We start from the raw sequence: 19,930 nt of genomic DNA, 5'->3' as shown, positions 1-19,930 counted from the left end.
AATGAGCGCGGAGTCCCAGCCTAATGGTCCAGGAGAACGTTGTAAATGAGACACTTCATTGTGCCTCGGGTTAAATATTTTAAACCAAACACATCAGAAGGGAGGGAGAAAACAGTAAGCATCTTTTGGGCCACGTGAAAGGCCTTCTAAGTGGGGAGTCGGCCCTGCTGCAGGCCCTAGGGTCCCTCACAGGCAGGTCCACACCTCGTCTCTCACCTCCCACCATCAGCGACTCGCACACTCAAATGAAAATGGATGGTTGAGACGGAAATTTCCAAGGTAGTAAACGTGGTGTCGTTGTAACCGCTGAGTGCTGCCAAGAGCAGATTTCTTTTTCTCCTCCATGTTTCTCTCATCCTTAGGGAAGTGGGGCTTTGTTGGTGGTGCTTTGGTTTGGTTTGGTTTTATTTTGTTGGCCCCCTCTCACCTTGCAGAGAATGATGAAGAGGCTGTCTTGCTTCTGGTCTCTTAACTTAGAGCATGCCCTCTGCTTCCTCACGGTAGCCCCGCTGAGCTGGTGAAGGACAAGGTAAGCCCTTGGGTCCCAGCAGAAAGAGGCTGAAGATGGGGCCTGGCTTGCACAGCAGGGCCGGGGAGCTAGGAGGCAGGCACGGACATTTATCCGTCAGACCTCCGCCTCTTCGTTGCCCATCTAAGACCCCGGGACTGCACTGCAGATGTGAGGAGACGCTTTGTTCTCCTGTGATTCTCATCTGCCTCCAAGGACGCGGTCCCTATAACACTTCCCTCTTCCTCCTCCTGTATGGAGGTTGAGATAGGATTTGAGGCTCATCTTTTGAGGGGGTCAGAGGTGTGTGTTGGTTTGTGTGCATCTCAGCTAGTGGTGATTATTGGGGCCCTCACTCCACCGTGTAAATAACCTCATGGCCAGAGTGAATGAAGAGACATGAATGGAACCTATAGGCTTTTCTGATGGAGTTGGAAAGAGATGGCGGTGAATACGGCAAGGTTTCCCGGTCATCCTGCCCTGAGACTTTTGCATTTGAATTGGCCAGTCCTGCCCACCCTGGGGTCCTTGAGAAAGTGAAGGCACAGCCCTTTGCCAGCCTCCCAGAGCACGTCGCCCCTCCCAGGTCCTCCAGACATCTGCCTGCCAACACCTTTCAAATACCTTCCTTCCTTGCTTTGATCCCGGCCGCTGGCCCGAGAGCTGTGGTTGGATTGATAATTGATCGGTGTGTCCGGGCCCCTTAGCAGCAGTAAGCATTTGTGGGTCCATCTGGGGGTCCACTCCTGGCCCCCAGGGAGTGGTTCTGATGGGCCCCACACTCAGTGGGAAGCCCAGTGTCTGGCAGGGTCCTGGAGGCTGCTGGAGGGCCGAGACATCCAGGCAAACTTGGAGATTGGGTGGATTCCCAATTCCCAATCCCAAAGGCAACATTGGTCCAGAAGATCTGAGTTCGGTTGTCAAACCTATGAGAGTTTGCTGGTGGCTGCTTTACTCTGCTACTAGCCCACTCATCCCCAAGGTCTTACCCTTTTCTGGAATAACAGCAATGACATGTAGATTAGGCGGAACCCCCAAGGGTAGGAGGCCAAACCAGAAAGTTAGCTGATGGAAGGAGTTGGTCCCTCCTTGGCTGTGGCTTGGTCACCCTGTTTCATCCCAGACACTTGTGTGCCTGTCGGCTACCTCAGCTTCAGGTCCGGGGAGGGCAGGATTTGCCAGCCTTCAAGGTCCAGTAGACTGTCCCCACTTTGACCTTGCTACAGTTTGCAAAGTGGCACGTCTCAGACTAAGGAGGAAAATACATTTGATCCACAGCATGTCAGAGGTTAGGAGTCCCTTGTCCACTGTCCTCCATCCTGTACTTTTTCTCTCCAATCTGGTGAATGGGGAGGGTTTTTAAGTAAATCAATTGCATGAATTTGCTAGGGCTATTATAACAAAATACCACAGACTGGGTGGCTTAAACCACAGAAATTTATTTTTTCACATTGTGGAGGCTGGAAGTCCCAAGATCAAGGTGCCGGCACGCTTGGTTTCTCTGGAGACCTCCCTCCTCTGGCTTGTGGAAGGCTGTCTTCTTGCTGTCTCTTCATCAGGTTGTCCCTCTTCTTACCAAAGGACTCCAGTCATACTGGAGTAGAGCCCACCCTAACTGGCCTCATTTTTAACTTAATCACCTCTTTAAAGACCTTATCTGCCCATTCAGTCACATTCCGAGGTACTGGGGATTGGGACTTCAACATAGGAATTTGGGGGCAACATAATTCAGCCCATAACACCAGTGGACTCAGCCTGGTCCCACCTCAGCTCCATTCCTTAGCAGCATCAGCAACACTGCAGTAACTAGCATGATGTAGAGGTTCGTCTGTGGCTTGTTCCTGTGCATATGAGTGTAGAGAATCAGGCACCATCTCTCTGTGTGGGTGCATAGTCAAAGGGAACACAATGAGAAAAAGACAAAATATGTTCAAAGGCACAAGAAGAAGTCACCGGTGGCTGTGAAAGTCTGAGTAAGCTTTCATGTGTCCTGTGATGATTTTTAGATGATTTCAGCAGCCCACCTGTCTTGAGGGAGGCTGTTGTAGGGGTGGGTTGAGCAAGGGTCACTCGCAGACCATTGGGCCCCAAAAGTCATCTGACAGAAAGTGTTACCTTCCCTTCTGGGCCCTTTCCTCCCGGTGCCTTTCTGGGCAGACTCCCTGATCTATGAGTAGTTTCATTGGCATGATCCTCTCAGTGTCCTGCCAACAATTATGTATATATATTTAAATCTGCCCTCAGTGTTCATTCCCTCTGGAAGTTGGGGAGCCAGCCTTACATGGACCAGGAGAGGAAATTTTAGCCAGTTATGTCTGCCATTTCAACGGCTGCTCTTTCCCCAGGGGCCTATGGTTGGCCATTCATCTCCTTCCCTCTTCCCTTGCTGTGGGATGTCTTTGACCCGGAGATGCTAGGGGCCAGCAAGTTGCCCTCTGACAGCCCTTTGCAAAAAATTTCCCCTAAAATCTTTTCTCGATAAAGAACATTTGTTCCCTAAGAAGGCGTCCACCCGGGCGCCTGGGTGGCTCAGTTGGTTAAGCGTCTGCCTTCGGCTCAGGTCATGATCCTGGAGTCCCGGGGTCGAGTCCCTCATCATGCTCCCTGCTCAGCAGGGAGTCTGCTTCTTCCTCTGACCCTCCCCCCTCTCATGTGCTCTCTCTCTCTCAAATAAATAAATAAAATCTTAGGAGAAAAAAAAAAAAGGCGGCACCCACCCTCAGCCAAGACAAGAGCAGGGTTCCCCGGGGGCCCACCTTGAGAATGGCGGAGACAAAAGCCTGGTGTTCTTGGAAACTGCCACTCCGTTCAGAAACCCAAGGATGAGTTGTGGTCAAGCCACAGGGGAGCTAAGAGCAGCCCCCCCAGCCCTTCACTACCTGCTGGGTTACTGCTGCAGATGACTCAGGTTCTGGTCTCGGCAGCTGGGCCACGGAGAGACAGTGTGTTCCTGCAGGCTGGTGGGAGGATCCATTGCCCTTTGCAAGCCAGCCTGGATTTCGGTCTGAGACGAGGGAGAAGGTGATTGCTGCCGGGAGGGGAGGTCAGGAGTCGGCTCCCTTGCAGCAGTCCAGCTGCTCTGTACTGAAAGCCCTGCCTGGCTGGCTGAACGCTGCCACTGGTTCTTCCTAGGCATAACAGCCGGTTTCTGCCAATGGAGGCGGGATCTGGGTTATTTATAACAGTAATGATCATAAAACTGTTCTTTTATGTTTGCATAGCCTGACCCAACTTTTAAGCCTCTTTTACGTGCCTGATCTCGTTGACTCCTCCTTATAGCCCTGGGAGGGCAGGTATTGTTAAGCCCAGAGCACGGAAATTCTGGAAGGAGAGCCGGGATTGAGACTCCAGCTCCTGGACTCCAATGCTCCTTCTCTTGATTCTAGCTGCCTACTGTCTGTATCTGGTTGCCAATAAGGAGGTAGTTTGGCAATTGGAAAACCAGGTGGTTGGGTTTGGGTTTTTTTTTAATTGTATTTCTTGTCAGCTATAAAAGCAACATTTGATTGCTCAATGTGTGCAATGCCCTGCTCTAAGACCTTTATGCTTAATCTTTACCACTGCTGGTAAGAGAACGGCTATTGTTAGCCCCGTTTGTCAGTTGCCCATGAGATCCTTACGAGGGAAGATGAAGAAATGTGGGCTAAGTGACACACCTGCCCTAAATGGCCAAGAGCGCTGTTCACCAGTCATGGTCACTCTGGGGATGTATATATACAGTTGCACGTCATACGTAAGGGTTTGGAAGAAGAATGGTATTGGTGGCAGGCTTACCCAGTGTGCAGGCGGCAGATTTGGGAGGGAGAATGGATACACGAATGAGTCAGGGTCCAAAACGATTTCAGCAGGCCAGAGCAGTAGACTAAATCCAACCAGATGACATTTTTAAAGGATACCTGTGGATACTCGGCTTGGCAGGAAAGTGTGTGAAATAAGACTTAGGGGTAATACAGTTATCAAAAATAAAAAATCTAGGTTGGATCTCTAGCTGCGTGACTAGAAGATAATGTCCAGGATAGACAGCTAGGAGCTGCTCAGACCCCATCTGTAATGTTCTCTCTTCTGAGTTCCACAGCTTATGAAGAAGAGACAGTAGAGCCAAAGAGAACCCAGAGATGAGAATAGTGAAAATGATGTTTTGGGAGGTATGGTTTAAAAAGATGTTTGGAGTGTTTAGCCTGGAGACAGATTTCAAGCAGCAAATATTTGGCAAGGTGTCCCATGGACGGGAAATAAGACTGGGTCAAGATGACCCCCGTAGAGCAGAAATGGGATTAACGTGCGGCAGCTCAAGTAAGGTAGGACGCTCCAACAGCCAATGGAAACGCCATGCTGTCTCACCTGATGCGCGCTTGCAAGGCGCCATCCACGCTGGGGTCTGCAGGGGAGAAGCCAGGCTGGGCAGCCCACGGCCAGAGTGCTGGGGAGCCGACAGCAGCCCCAAGAGGGGGCCGGCAGGGATTAGCGGAGAGTGATGACCTGTGCGGCTTCTTCTTGCCTCTTGGGCATCTGTTACTCTGTCCCAACTTCAAGGTCTAAGACCTGGGTGCCTTTGGCGGCAATGATGATTCCATCACGGGAATGGAGATCCCTCTGATGGAAATGACGGTTGTTTGAGCGATGAGGGTCTGGCAGAGGGGACTGGGCCTCAGTGCCTAGTGTGTATGTGTTCGTGTGTGTGCGCGTGCACGCGCACGTGCTTCTGTGATACTGTTTGACATAAATTCACACTTCTCATGGACCTGAATTGGCCTTGTTTGAGAACTACTATCTTGGAGTGCCTGTGAGCTGTCTCCTCCTGGCCGCCTTAATTCCCTTAACTTAAAAATTACCTCCCTGGGCGCCTGGGTGGCTCAGTTGGTTAAGCGACTGCCTTCGGCTCAGGTCATGATCCTGGAGTCCCTGGATCGAGTCCGGTATTGGGCTCCCTGCTCGGGAGGGAGTCTGCTTCTCCCTCTGACCCTAACCCGTCTCATGTGCTCTCTCTCAAATAAATAAATAAAATCTTAAAAAAAAAAAAAATTACCTCCTTTAGGGATGCCTGGGTGGCTCGGTTAAGCAACCAACTCTTGATTTTTGCTCAGGTCATGATCTCAGGGTCCTGGGATCGAGTCCCATGTCGGACTCCTCGCTCAGCGCAAAGTCTGCTTCTCCCTCTCCCTATGCTCCTCTAAAATAAATAAATAAATTAATTTTTAAAAATTACTGCTTTAAAGTGATTCCAGGAAGGGTTTTGAAGGTAACTTTGAGTTATCCTGAAGCAGTTTGTTCATAGTGTTGCTATGAACATTTGTATACATGTTTTCAGTTCTTTTGAGTATATACCTTAGGGTAGAATTGTTGGATTCTGTGGTAATTCTATGTTTAATTTTTTGAGGAACTACCATACTGTTTCCTTTCTTTTTTGTTGTTTTTGAGAGACAGAGCATAAGCACAAGTGGGGGGGCAGGGGCAGAGGCAGAGGGAGAGAGAGATTCTTAAGCAGGCTGCACGCCCAGCACAGAGCCTAACTCAGGGCTCGATCTCACGACCCTGAGATCATGACCTGAGCCAAAATCAAGATTCTGATGCTTAACTGACTAGGCTACCCAGGCGCCCCCCAAACTGTTTTCCATAGAGGCTGTACCATTTTACAGTCCCACTGACAGTACCTAAGGGCTCCAGTTTTTCCACATCCTCGCCAACACTGGTCATTTTATGTTTTTGGTTGTTTTGGGTTATTTTTTACATATAGCCACCCTAGTAGGTGTGAAGCTGTAGCTCATCGTGGTTTTGATTTGCTCCCTAGTGACTAATGATATTGAGCATCTTTTTATATGCTTGTTGGCCATATGTGTATCTCCTTTGGAGAAATATCTGTGTTCGAGTCCTTTGTCCATTTTTAACTGGGCTGAACCTGCCAGTTTTTGTATTTAGAATTAAGGTTCTAAACTTCCTGTTCCTCAGATGCTAGAGCAGTAGCAGTAAATATTGCATCTTTTTATCATAAACCACCTGTTTGCTAAGAACTCAGGCCACCAACTCATTCCCTGGGCACCTGAGGTAACAGGAGAGCACAGGGTGAAAGAGGCAGGGGAAGGTGCTCCAGAAGGATCAAGGGGCTCTGGGAGAGTTGACCCGAGGAAGCTGTTCACATCTCTTGTCCCCCAGGCTATCCTTGAACTCAGCAGAGACTAGGAAAGCTGTTCACATTTGTCTCTGGACAGACTCTGGCTCCCAGGCCATGGAGCCTGCCCTTTCATCTGTGAAACATTGCAACATCCTGCAGGCCTCCTCTCGACAGTTTCCTGAGCGGGGGAAGTGTACCCATGGGCCCTTAACCTACTGGCCTAGGGTCCAGCAGAGAAGGCTCACAGCCTTATCCACTGTCTCCAGGCAAAGCTGCAAGTGACCGAGAATGGAGGGCCACACGCTCCCTCCAGAGAGCCTGGGTCAAGTGGGTGGCCGCCTCACGTCCCCTCATCCTCACTGGCGCCATCCCAAAGAAATGGAATTGTGGAGATCAGTTCTGCTGTGCCAAGCAGCACAGCGCCCTTCCCATCAGAAATTGATGAATTCGCCTTCATTCTGGAAAGAAACTCTCTCTACGAGAGGGGAAAGGGAGCCAAGAACCCCAAGGCCCAAAGTCATGTTCTCTTGAATTATTCTCCCTGGGAGACTCCCTCGAGCTGGCTTCGGTTACGCTGGGAAGCCACTGAAGGAATGGTCCCAACGTGGGACAGTCTTTGGTAGACCCTGCTTCGCTTACGTGGCATGGTTTGAGATGATACCGTCTCCCCCGGGCTGAAAATTCTCCAGCTTGTAAAACTTTTGTCTCTTAGAAGTTTGTTTTCATTTCTCCTCATTAGAGGGCGTATAAATCCTTAGCCAGGACTGACTTAAGATTTATCAGGTAATAACCAGGTTTTACAAAGAAATGTTGGATGGAACACAGTAGAGATCTCAGTAAAAGATAAAATTGCCCAAAACACACTTTGCCACTGGATTTTTTTTTTATTGAGATGAAATTCGCCTAACAATTTTTTTTAAAGATGTATTTATTTATTTTAGAGAGAGAGAGCAGGAAGGAGGGGCAGAGGGAGAGAGAGCCTCAAGCTGACTCCCCAGTGAGCGCAGAGCCTGACCCGGGGCTCTATCTCACAATCCTGAGATCACGACCTGAGCTGAAACCAAGAGCCAGAAGTTCAACCAGCTGAGCCATCCCGGTGCCCCTCACCTAACACTTTTAAAGCATACAGTTCTGTGGTACTGAGTTCGTTCCCAGTGCTGGGTAACCATCACCTTTACCTAGTTCCAAAACATTTCTTTTTTGAAGATTTTATTTATTTATTTGACAGAGAGAGAGATAGTGAGAGAGAGAGCACAAGCAGGGGGAGTGGGAGAGGGAGAAGCAGGCTCCCCGCTGAGCAGGGAGCCCGATGCGGGGCTCGATCCCAGGACCCTGAGATCATGGCCTGAGCTGAAGGCAGATGCCCAACGGCTGAGCCACCCAGGAGCCCCCAAAACATTTTCATCACCCCCAAAAGAGCCCTTGTACCCATTAAGTAGTCACTCCCCACTGCCTTCTTCCCCAGCCCCCAGCAATCACCGATCTGCTTTCTGTCTCTATGGATTTACCTATGCCGGATATAACTTATAATTGGAATCCTACAACACATGGCCTTTTGTGGACCATTGGGTTTTTTTGGACCATATTCCCCCCCCACCCCCAATCTCCTTGCCAAGCTCAAGGAATGAACTCCCTAAATAGCCAGAATGAATGAAAAGTCCCCACTGGAATTAGTAGTTAAAATGTCCCACAAAAGTATATTTCAATCTTTTATAATGATGTCTCTGCTCTCCAAAGCACAGTGCCTTGCAGTGGACTCTGCCCGGCGTGCTGGACGGGCCCTGAGGGAAGGAGGAGCGGAAAGGCCTGAGCTCCCGCAGGCAGCCCAGACCAGGCCCAAGCGGACAGCGGACAGCGGCTCCAGGAGCCCAGCCCACAGTTTGCACGTGGCCATCAAGCTGGGGAATTGGGGGGGGATTGCGACAGGCCCCCCCCTCCCCCGGCCCTTCCCAAACACCCAACTGCTCAAATCAGCCCCCAGGGGAGCCCGCTGCCTCTGACCACACCTTGTGTGTGCAGTTCAGGAAAACCCAAGTTCATCTGCCAAATTCAGGATACAGCCCTGACTGTTCCGGGCTTTTCTTTCTGCCTTTCCCTAATCGCATCTGGGCGTGCTCTCTTAAAGGGGAAGTGGTGCGTTCTGACTGGCCAGGGCCCTCAGCCAGGAGCCAGGAAACGTCTCCCACGAGTCGCGTTGCCCAGCGTGTCACTGGCTCAGCCTCCTTATCCTAACGGCAAGGCTGTCTCCCCAGGATGTGTAAGTGTGAGCGCAGGGCACGTTTGCCACACAGGACGGCGTGGGGCTGGGCCCAGGTCACAGAAGAGAGAGCCTGGCAGGCGGAGCATGCTGTCACCCCACGATCCATTTAGCAAGTACGAGGTGTAGCATAGACAGCGCTCTCGGGCTGTGGGCTGGCGCAGGAGCCGAGACAGGGCTGAGGCGTGCAGTGGAGAGAGGAGCTGCCTCAGAAAGAGGTCAGGAGTAGGAGGCTGGGTTGGGGACCAGTCTATTTCGGACAGCCCTTCTGGAGGTGCAAGCCTCGGGGCCCGGGTAGGAGTGGAGTGGAAAATTTTATAGCACACCTCTCCTAGCCGCGGGAACCTCACCCACCCGTCCCCCCACTTCTCTGCATTTCTGCGCAGCTCCAGCGACACTTTAGGCTTATACCTCCCCGGCCGTTGGTTTGGTCATTTTGATTCGTAATTTGCCTTAAGAAGTAGTTCAGCTCTCTTGCCCTCGAACTTTGAAACCCACTTGACGCTCGCGACTTGTGATTTTTTCCTTGTTGCCTACTTGTGGATGGTGCTCGGGCCGGGGTGTGCACACGGCGGGGCCCCCCCACCCCCCACCCCTGGCAGGCTGGCTGGCTCCCTAGGATGACTGGCGGTGCACCTGGCCTGGCTTCCTGTGTGCCCACGGAGACGAAGAGGGGAAAGCTCGCCGCCGCTCACGCACGCAGTCACCAACTCAGTCGCCACATGTGAGCGACTGCCGGTCGGAAGACAGGCCCTGCCCTGTGTCAGACGCCCTTCTGCCCCAGGTCTATGCGCGCGTCGCGCCAGTGGCTGCTCTCCGGCTGGGTAAAAAGGCTTTGTTTTCCCCGAAATAATTCAGACCTTCCGCTCCTAGAGAAGGGGGCCGGAGACAGACAAAACAAATGTGTGTCTCTGCGCACACACCGACGGGGTACAACCACACCCTGTTGCGAGACAGCTTCCTGTTTGCCACAGCCAACTGCCACTCCAGGGAGGACAGAGTGGTGCTGTTAGTAGTAGTCGCTGCAGGGCCCCGGCAGCCTGTGGGGTGAGTGGTTCTGAGGCCGCCGCGAGCTCAGCCGCGAGCCGAGACTTTGCACCTTTTCCTGCAGGAGACTCTGGCCTGCACTCTGGAAGTCGGCGGTCAGGACGGAGAGAAATCGAGCCGCGGGGGCCCCTCCTTCCTCTCCCTGTGTTTTTTTCAACAGTGTGTGCTCCCAAGGGACTCTTGTCCGTGGAATCGTTTTAATTCGGGGGCAGGGAGGAGGCAGGGAGCCACCCACTTAGGAAGGCCACTCCTGGCATTTTTTTTTTAAATCTCCATTTTCATGCGGATGGGGAACTTACAAAAAGTGAGTTGGCACTTACTACAATAAGTGAGTTGGTCGCTACCTCCTCTGTGTTGCCGAGCCTCCCAATACTCATTTCTTTGACACTGAACGCAGTGAGTGCCTATTAGGACAGGACCCAGGGCTAAATGCCAGGGATAAGAGTGAACAAGACACCTGCCCTCGAGGTACGTCCATGACAGGATGCCTCGGCCAGTCAGCCAGTGGTGACAGCATGTGATGTGTTCTGAGATAGGGTGCCTCAGTGTGCTGGGGGGGCATCTGCCCCCTTACAACCCTATGACGTGGACAGTGTTGTCCCCATTTTATAGGTAAGGCAACTGGGGCTCCGGGGGGGTGGGGTTACGTTATCTGCCCAGTCACAGAGCTAATGGGTGACAGAGCTGGGATTTGAGCCCAGATCTTTCTGATTCCAAGGACAGCAGTGTCTGGTCCGCATTTCCTGTGACTCCCAAAGCTGGTGCAGAGCATTAGAATCACCTCAGGACCTTTTTTTTTTTAAGATTTTATTTATTTATTTGACAGAGAGAGAGAGAGCGTGTGCGCACACACAGTGGGGAGGGGCAGAGGGAGAAGCAGACTCCCCGCCAAGCAGGGAGCCTGACATGGGGCTCCGTCCCAGGACCCCGAGATCATGACCTGAGCCAAAGGCAGACGCTTAACCGGCTGAGCCACCCAGGTGTCCCACCTCGGGACCTTTTAAAAAATACAGATTTGGGGGCCCTGGCCTTGCTGCACCAAGTGGTCTCTGAGGTAGAGGTTGGCCTGGGCACTTTCTCTACCTTGTGCAGTGGGATCCTCCCCCACTTCCGTGGGGTGTGGGCAGGCCATGCCTGTGACGGGGACTCTATATGCACTTAGCCCAGGGCATCTGGGGAAAAGCTACTGATGTTGCCTCAAGACAGTATTAGGAAGATTCAGTCCAGCTGTTGAGGTGTTTTAGACATGGGGAATCGCTATTCGTGTATCTTCTCCCCAAAGACACACCAGCCTGTGCCTCCTGCTTCACCCAGCTCCCAGCTGCCTGTCACACCTGTCCCTTTGGCGCCCCTGGGGTGGGGAGGATGTTAGCTGTGCCATCCTAAGGTAGAAGCCAACAACTTACCCTATACCTGGAAGCCACCAGTTCTCACCTAAGGTGGCTCCTATGTTTGAACTGTGTGGCTTGTGTATGTTGGGTGGTTTTGGGAGGCAGTCGCTCTGATGGAAGAGTTAATACCATGCAGGGGGAACTCCTTGTCGACCCCACCACTGGCTCTGGGCACAGGGGAATAGCTGGGACAATAAAAGGCCTGATATTTTTAAGAGAATCAGGGCTCTAGCTGCAGGCAGAGTCCCACAAAGGGGGAGGGCTATTCACCTGCCTTGGGTCCCGCAGGCAGGAGCCTGCCTCCTTCGGGGGAGCCTTCCTCCACCACTCAGGGTGACCAAGTGGTGGCCAGCCCAGGATCTGGAGTGTCTCCCACCTGAGCGAACCCTCTGGCGATGACAGTGTCTTGTGGCCACACTCATATCCCAGCGCCTGGCACACAGTTTCATGCCTAGGAAATGCTTTACATATGAATGAATGAATGAATGAAGAGGTTGACTTGGACATGTTTTACTCCTTCCTACCTTTGTATTTGCACCTGTTCTCCCTCCTTTGCCCCCTCTCGGATTAAGGATGTGTTAGTGTTATTGTAGTTGTTTTTGTTTGTTTGTTTCTTTGATTTTTTTTCTTATATGGACTTAAACAGCTGTAACAAAACCGAGCCTATTAAGCAATCCATCCTATATCCTTCTCTTTTTCCCTCATCTGTCTATCTACATTATGTATTCATATGTATATTACATGTTTTTTGTTTTTATAAAGTCATGATTCATGTTTACACATTATTCGTGATATTTGTAATTTCCTTCTGGACTTGGGCATACGATCTCACATACACCTTTCCTTAGGTTGGGATAATGACCCTTGTTCCTGTCATTTTCAGTTGTTTTATCATAGATCATTCAGGTCAACTGTGATATATTTTACTATTGTAAACAGTGCCACAATGAGAATATCTTTGAACTTTTTTGCAGTGGGGAGAGGGGGGGCGGATGATTTCCTTGAGGTCTACTTTCCAGACTACAGTTACCAGATTACCGGATCAAAGGCTGGTGAATTACTGTTTGGTTCTTGCTATCATCACTGGTTGGTCTCCAGAGAAATGTCATCCCTTGAAAGTACCCCCAGCAGTGTGTGCATGAGTTTGTTTCCCCAGAGGTCTATATTTGCTGTGGTTTTTTTCTTCGAGCTAAGTTTGGTGCCTAGGGAGGGCTGGGGTTCATTCCTGAGGGCTGATGGAAATATTTTAGGGCCCTGGAAAGTCCCTGGGACTCCCCAAATCATGCCCAGCAGGGGATGATGCCAGAAATTTGCACCTTAGTATAAATAACCAGTAAAAGGAGCAGGGGAGAGCTAAAGGGAGGTGATAAAGAGAATCTCAAGTTATCTAGCTTCAGAGTTGTGTCTCAGGCCAGCTCAGAAAATGGGAAATGCTTTGTCAAGAATCGTGGGAGAAACCGTGTTGCTGAGGTGTAGAGGGGAGAAACCATCCAAGCAGGGTGGCGTGGTGGGAAGAACATTGGCTTGGGCTGGGCAGACCTGGGCCCTGCATGACCTTGGTCTTGTTTCATAACCTTGCTAAGCTTTCATTTCCCCGTCTATAACAAGGAGGCTAACAGCATCCACTTTGTCGGGCTGTTGGGTAGATTACATGAGCTGGAAGGCGTAAAAGTAGCTTGCACGGTGCCTGACACAGAGGCGCTCAAGAATGCCGTCTCTCCTGCTAACTGAATGAATGGACAGAGTGACCAGATGACTGAGAAACCAAACTAGAGCCTGGAGGGATTTGAGAACTGAGCTGGCACAAGCCACCAGCCCACAGTGGCATTTGTCAAAGTGCAGACGCTGCCCGTGGCCTGGCAGTGGGTAGGAGGTGAAGAGGGTAAAGAAGACCTCGTAGAAGCTAATTGGTGGCAGACGCCCATGCGTTCAGGAGCACTTCCGCAGCCACTCAGGCCCCGGGATCTTTTAAAGAGGTACTCCAGCCTGAGGAGGGGGTAGGCATTCCAAAGAAGCTCACAGCACTCCTGGCATACGAGCTGCTTGGCACGGCGCTGCCTGCCACAGTCACTTGACTTCGCTGTGTCTTCATTTCGTCTCCTACTGAGGAAGGCTGATTCAGTATGCCTCCTCTAACCACCACGGCCCTATATTTAGTGTCGAACGACCGTTGTGGCCAATTGAGACCACAGGCTCAGATTCTAGCCCCCACTCTGCCACTTAATGGCCTTGGGACTCCAGACAAGTTTCTCTAATGCAGTCTGCCTCCGTGTCCCCGGCTGTGAACTGGGGACTACCCTGCCTCAAGGGGGGGTTACAGGTTCCCCGTGCCGGGGTCCGTGCTGCGCCCCTCACCTTGCAGCACCAGTCTTCTTTTGGAAGGAGGTCCCTTGGAATTCAGGGTTGTCCTTTATGGAGGGCATCCTGACTGCTACTACTGCAGATGGGATCCATTGATAAAACAGAGCCGAGCTAATGATTTGCCAAGCACTTGCCCTCCGAGCTGTCAGATGAGACAACCAGATGCTAGCCTAAGCCTGAGTGAGCTGACGCAGCCATGGTGGGCCACAGGTGACTGCGGTGCTCAAAGTCTCTCGGGAGGGGATGGGTCCCCTAAAAGCCATATTGGAAAATTCCGGACAGTTTCTTTCTAAAGCCAGCATAGGGAGCCACACTGGGTGTTGGTAGCTGGCTCAGCCATTCATGAGGCATCTGCGCCGAGGCTCTCCATGCAGGATATTGACGCTGTGAGTATGAAAATATCTCAGCGCATAAGCATGGGGTGGGGGAGGTCCAAATTTTTACTGAAATGGAATTGCCCAAGGACCAGGTGGATCCGACCAGCGGAGAGCAACAGGAGAGAGCAACTGTGGAGACACCAGGCTCGCCACGCCTACCAGAGATTTTCAGAATGCTGGGAGGCGGTGTCTGCAAGCCCCCCACTCAGCTGGCCTTCAGCTGTGCACCCTGGAGTCACACCTGGATGGTTAAGGCGTGTATGGTGAAGCAAGTGGTCTTAGAACAGCCAGCTGCTGAGGCCATGGTCTGGACTTCTTGTGGCAGAAATGCAAAACAAGTAAAAGGATTTGGTTTTTCATTTCTTTGGTCTTGGGGTTCCCCAGCTCCTCGAGGCTGGGGTCTCAGGCTGTGGTATGGGGCTGCTGACCGGGACCTAAAGGGCGTCTCTTTCCTCTCCTTAAGGGAGCAGGGGTGCCCTGCTTGGAATGCCCATACACGGTGGGCGGGGTGAGGTGAGGGTTCCTGAGGGCTCTTCCAGGCTCCCCCCATCGACTGCAGCATCTTCCAAGATTGTCAGCTGGTAGAGCTCAGACCGCGGGCTCTGGTGTTTTCTAGCTCTGTAACCTCAGGCAAGTCGTGTCTCTGAGCTTCAGTTTTTTCATCTGTAGGATAGAGCTAATAATAGTACCTCTCTTAGGGTATTGTAAGAATTAAATGCTCTAAGGTAAATCAAATGTTTAGTAGAGTGCCTGATCCATGGGACTTTCTTAATAAATTATTAGTAGTGTTGGCCAGAGGACAGAGGGGTGAGACCAGAGGTTGCTGAGCCAAGATCAATCACTGAGGTTGTTCTTGACACTTAATTCCACATGGGTGTTCTCACAGTGACTTTGTTTCCACTTTAGTAGGTAAGTGGTACTCATATTTAGCATTAGCACAATAGATCAGTTTGGTCTTTTTGTCCGGAAAGAAATGTGTCGTAAGAGCGATGAACTGTTACAGTCTTTCACTTTGGAAACTATCCCTCAAAGAAATAATCCTAAAACACTTTTTTTTAATAAGATTTTATTTATTTATTGACAGAGAGAGACACAGAGAGAGAGGGAACACAAGCAGGGGGAGTGGGAGAGGGAGAAGCAGGCTTCCCACGGAGCAGGGAGCCCGATGTGGGACTCGATCCCAGGACCCTGGGACCATGACCTGAGCTGAAGGCAGACGCTTAACGACTGAGCCACCCAGGCACCCCCAAGACACTTTTTAAATAAATTATTTTTTAAAAAGCCAAACCCCCCCCCAAAAAAAAACAGACAGTAAGTAGATAGTAAGAGAGTGACTAAATAATATAGAGCAATGATTGAATATTACCTAACCATTTAAAATGACCAGTGTGTGGGAATCAGTAACATATAAATAGAATAATGTTAGTTGAAAAAGAATAGTCCAAAATATCAATTGATTACAGTTTTGCTAATGTGTCTATTTACGTTAACAAAGAAAGAAAAATTGGAGAAAAAGACTTTTTCTCTAAAAAAATTTTTAAAAGTCTATAACATATATTTTTTTTAAGATTTTATTTATTTATTTGAGAGAGAGAGCATGAGAGGGAAGAGGGCAGAGGGAGAAGCAGACCCCCTACTGAGCAGGGAGCCCGATGCGGGACTCGATCCCGGGACTCCAGGATCATGACCTGAGCTGAAGGCAGTCGCTTAACCAACTGAGCCACCCAGGCACCCTATAACATATTTTAATAGTGAATAAAAAATACAATGTTCTATAAACTCTCCCAGGGCAGTTGGAATAAAAATAATGATAAGGATCCACCTTAGGCCGTCCCTTGACCAGAACAGAAAAAAATCAGCCCAGAGTAGGTGAGGACTCATTGCAGAATGATTGTCATAGAAATCTGGAACACTCTACCCAGGGACCCTGCACCCACACAGCAGTACCTGACGACAAAGTAAGACCCTGTCTGCTCCTGTCAGCAGCCCGCCCACCTCTCCACCAAAAGACAAAACCATGTTAGTTCTCCACAGGCGGGTTTTCCCAGACTAGAGAAACAACGACTGAATAGGAATTGGATCTTTCTGAAAAATCTACTCACTCCGCGCTACCCAGGACATCAGTTCTCCCCATTTTCAAAAGCTTCGCTGAGCGAAGCGTGCAGCTCGCCTCCTAAGGGAGGCTCTGATCACTGTGACCGGGTTCCCCACTTTAAATCCGTACACAGCCTTTCTCCCCTGCACCAGTGGCTGCCAAGCTCGTTCTCGAAGCTCAGGGGACAGAAGTATGGGTCTCTTTGTGGGATACCTTGAAAGAGTGAGACATTTACTCCAGTCTGAACAATAAGGAGCAGTTCAAATAGGAAACACTGCTTTAATCTGTTTATTACAATTCAAAACCACACATTAAAAAAAATTTAAGGGCAAAGGGCTATCTTCAAGTTTTGATGAATATTCTCTCCTCTACAACTTGTTATTCCAATTGGTCACTTAAGAATTTATGGAACTAAAAATCCAAGAAAAAAGCATATCCGTTGATTTCATTTTTTTCTGTGAATTTAGCAGTGGAACATGTTGGCTGCATCACTAAACAGAATTCCCTGCGAAGGTGATTTTAGAATCCTTGGTCTGGCTCATTTGTTTTGTCCTCATGGCACCCTTCCTTGTGATTTATCTTTGTTTACTTGTATTATTATTATTTAAAAACTATAATTCCGGTACAGTTAACATACAGTGTTATATTAGTTTCAGGTGCACAATGTAGTGATTCAACAATTCTCTATGTTACTCCCTGCTCATTACGACAAGTATACTCTTTTTTTTTTTTTTTTAAGAGAGCGTGCGAGGGCGCCTGGGTGGCTCAGCTGGTTAAGCGATTGCCTTCGGCTCAGGTCATGATCCCAGGGTCCTGGGATCGAGTCCCACATCGGGCTCCCGGCTCAGCAGGAAACCTGCTTCTCCCTCTCCCACTCCCCCTGCTTGTGTTCCTGCTCTCACTGTCTCTGTCTCTGTCAAATAAATAAATAAAATCTTTAAAAAAAAAAAAAAGAGAGCGTGCGAGTTGAGTGGGGAGCAATGGGGGAGGAAGACAGAGAATCTTAGGCAGGCTCCACACCCAGCACAGAGCCCGACACGGGGCTTGATCTTGGGGTCCTGAGCTGAAATGAAGAGTCGGACACTTCACTGGCTGAGCCACCCAGGCGCCCCACGACAAGTGTACTCTTAATCTTAATCCCCATTACTTATTTCACCCATTTCCCCCACCCACCTCCCCTCTGGCAACCACCAGTTTGTTTTCCCTAGTTGAGAGTCTGTTTTTTGGTTTGTCTCTCTTTTTTTTTTTTACTTTGTTCATTTGTTTCATTTCTTAAATTCCACATATGAGTGAGATCATATGGTATTTGTCTCTCTCCATTTACTTGTATTATTTTTAACTCTTAGTTAGGAAAACAAAATTTCTCTTCATTATCAAAGCTTACCTCTCCACCAGAGCTGAGGACTATTTCTGCACATCCTTTCCCCCTACCCACTGTGTCAGCTTGAGCAAGCGATCAGCAAGTGAGTAAACGAAGAAAATTTCAAAACCGTGGTGGTAAACATCAAAGTCATATTTTCATTCTCAAAACACTTGCCAAAAAAGGAATTGCTAAGCCAGACGTTTCGGAAGGGCAGCAATAACTATGGATTTGAAGAGAGAAGACTTGGTTCTGGTCTTGGCGTGGCCCCCAACTAGCTTCGCCCTGCAGGCTGGTAACTGATAACCCCTCTAACCTCGTCCATCAGCAACGAGATGGGACCGGCTGACTTTCGATCCAGTTCTGACCTTCCGAGATTCTGAGTCCTGCATTTCCTAATTTCCTGGTTTCCAAATCTTGGTCGCAGTACACCCCATTTCCTGTCTTCCTGAGAAGCCACTCGGTCCCTGCACACGGCACAGAGGCCCATTCCTCGCGTAGCCATTGGCCCTGACCTTGGTGAGTTACCTCGCCGCTCTGCGTCTTCTTTGGCCAGTCAGCCGTGAGGAGGGTGGAGACGCCTGGCTGCTTCCTGCCTGCCTCACAGGGGTTGTAAAGGCCAGTACAGTTTCACAAAGGATAGATTCCTCCAAGGAAGACCCTGCCTGGGTAAAATATTTCAATCCTTCAGCTGTAATTATTGCCGTAATATTTGAAAATCATGAGGGATGAGGAGAGAAGGAGCGGGTGTCAGTATCCTTGTATTTATGGTAATGGAGAGGCAAGAGACCTTAGCAGCCACCTAGGGACCCTCTTCATTTACAGATAAAGACATGGAGACTGAGACTGTTAGTGGTGAACTCCGGGCCATATGCCCAATACTGCCATGTGGCTGGAGTTGGGGCCTAGACCTCTGGTTGCTCGCTACCCAGGGTTCTCCCACTACATCAAAACAGATGTCCTGGGACCGGCTCTTGAATATTCATCAAAACTTGAAGATAGGGGTGCCTGGGTGGCTAAGTCGGTTAAGCGTCTGCCTTCGGCTCAGGTTGATCACAAGCCGAAGGCAGACGCTTAACCGACTGAGCCAACCAGGCCCCCCCCTTAATTTTTTTTTAAATGTGTGGTTTTGAATTGTAATAAACAGATTAAAGCAGTGTTTCCTATTTGAACTGCTCCTTATTGTTCAGACTGGAGTAAATGTCTCACTCTTTCAAGGTATCCCACAAAGAGACCCATACTTCTGTCCCCTGAGCTTCGAGAACGAGCTTGGCAGCCACTGGTGCAGGGGAGAAAGGCTGTGTACGGATTTAAAGTGGGGAACCCAGTCACAGTGATCAGAGCCTCCCTTAGGAGGCGAGCTCTTGATTTGTAAGACCTACAGCAGAATGGTTCTGGGACCTGAGCATGGATGCAAGGTCTACTCTCACTCAATGAAGAAAAACCACCCAGTAAAGTAACTCAGTGTAGGCAACCTGTGAGCACTGGTGAGGCAAGAGTACCCAACAATCAGATGATGCTCGAAAATCCAGTTCCCCCCAATCCCCACTTCGTCAGAGGATAAGAGTCAATCTGCTTGAGACAACCTAGCAGCCCATCGGTACGAGGGAACCCAGAGAAAAAACCCCAAAGGCCCATTCCTGATTGCCAGGTTAGTCTGGCTTTCTTCTCCCAGATCAGGTGCCTGGAATAACTAACCTCCAGTAATGTCTCACTCATGAGAAAAGCCTGATACCCAGCTTGGTGATGGACGGACAACGTGGACTGCCATCTTCACCTCCCACCTTGTTGATTATCAGCATTCAACCCAGATTTCCAGATTCGTGATCTCTAGTTCTTCCCATCAGGACATCTTTTTTTTTTTAAGTAATCTGTACCCCAGTGTGGGGCTCGAACTTACAACACCAAGATCAAGAGTCACGTGCCCCACTGACTGAGCCAGCCAGGTGGCCCTCCCCATTAGGACGTCTGATACCATTTCGTTTATTTATTCAGCACATGAACGAAACACTAATAACTATATGGGGGGCCCTCTAGTGGGCGCCGGAGAGCCAGAGGGGACTTAGGATTTCAGAGCCTTTGTCTTTTAGGGGTCCAGGATTCCTTCCTATAATTGTTTACAAAGTTTCTGTGCATGTGTAAATGTGCATTTTTCTTGAGAGGGGTTCCTTAGTGTGGATGAAACCTGTTACCCTATAACAGTTAAGGACTTTACGTCGTGCACCTGTTGTCCTGGTCAGCATCCTCATCCTGCCCATTGAGTCCAACCACAGGGACTGACGGAGTGAGAACAAGTAAGGCATCTCTGCCCAGAACTCTAGTATTTTCTGTAGAACCTCAAGAAGCTGTGCCCATCCACCTACACCCAGGCCCCACATCTGTGACTTGTCCCTCGAGCACGGATGTCCTCCTGCAGGTCCTGCCC

At 49.9% G+C, this 19,930-nt stretch overlaps 1 protein-coding gene across 4 annotated transcripts in view; it reads left to right on the top strand.

Moving 5' to 3' along the window:
• The window catches only part of ATXN7L1 (ataxin 7 like 1), a 236,263-nt gene that overhangs the window by 162,461 nt on the left and 53,872 nt on the right, over positions 1-19,930 (top strand). The window lies entirely within an intron of this gene.

This window comes from Mirounga angustirostris, unplaced genomic scaffold (genome assembly GCF_029215605.1).
Source record: "Mirounga angustirostris isolate CCGP_5_RB_7025 unplaced genomic scaffold, mMirAng1.0.hap1 SCAF_12, whole genome shotgun sequence".
NCBI classification, from domain to species: domain Eukaryota; kingdom Metazoa; phylum Chordata; class Mammalia; order Carnivora; family Phocidae; genus Mirounga; species Mirounga angustirostris.
Note: the sequence above shows the minus strand (reverse complement) of the source record. Positions and strands in the feature narration are given on the sequence as shown.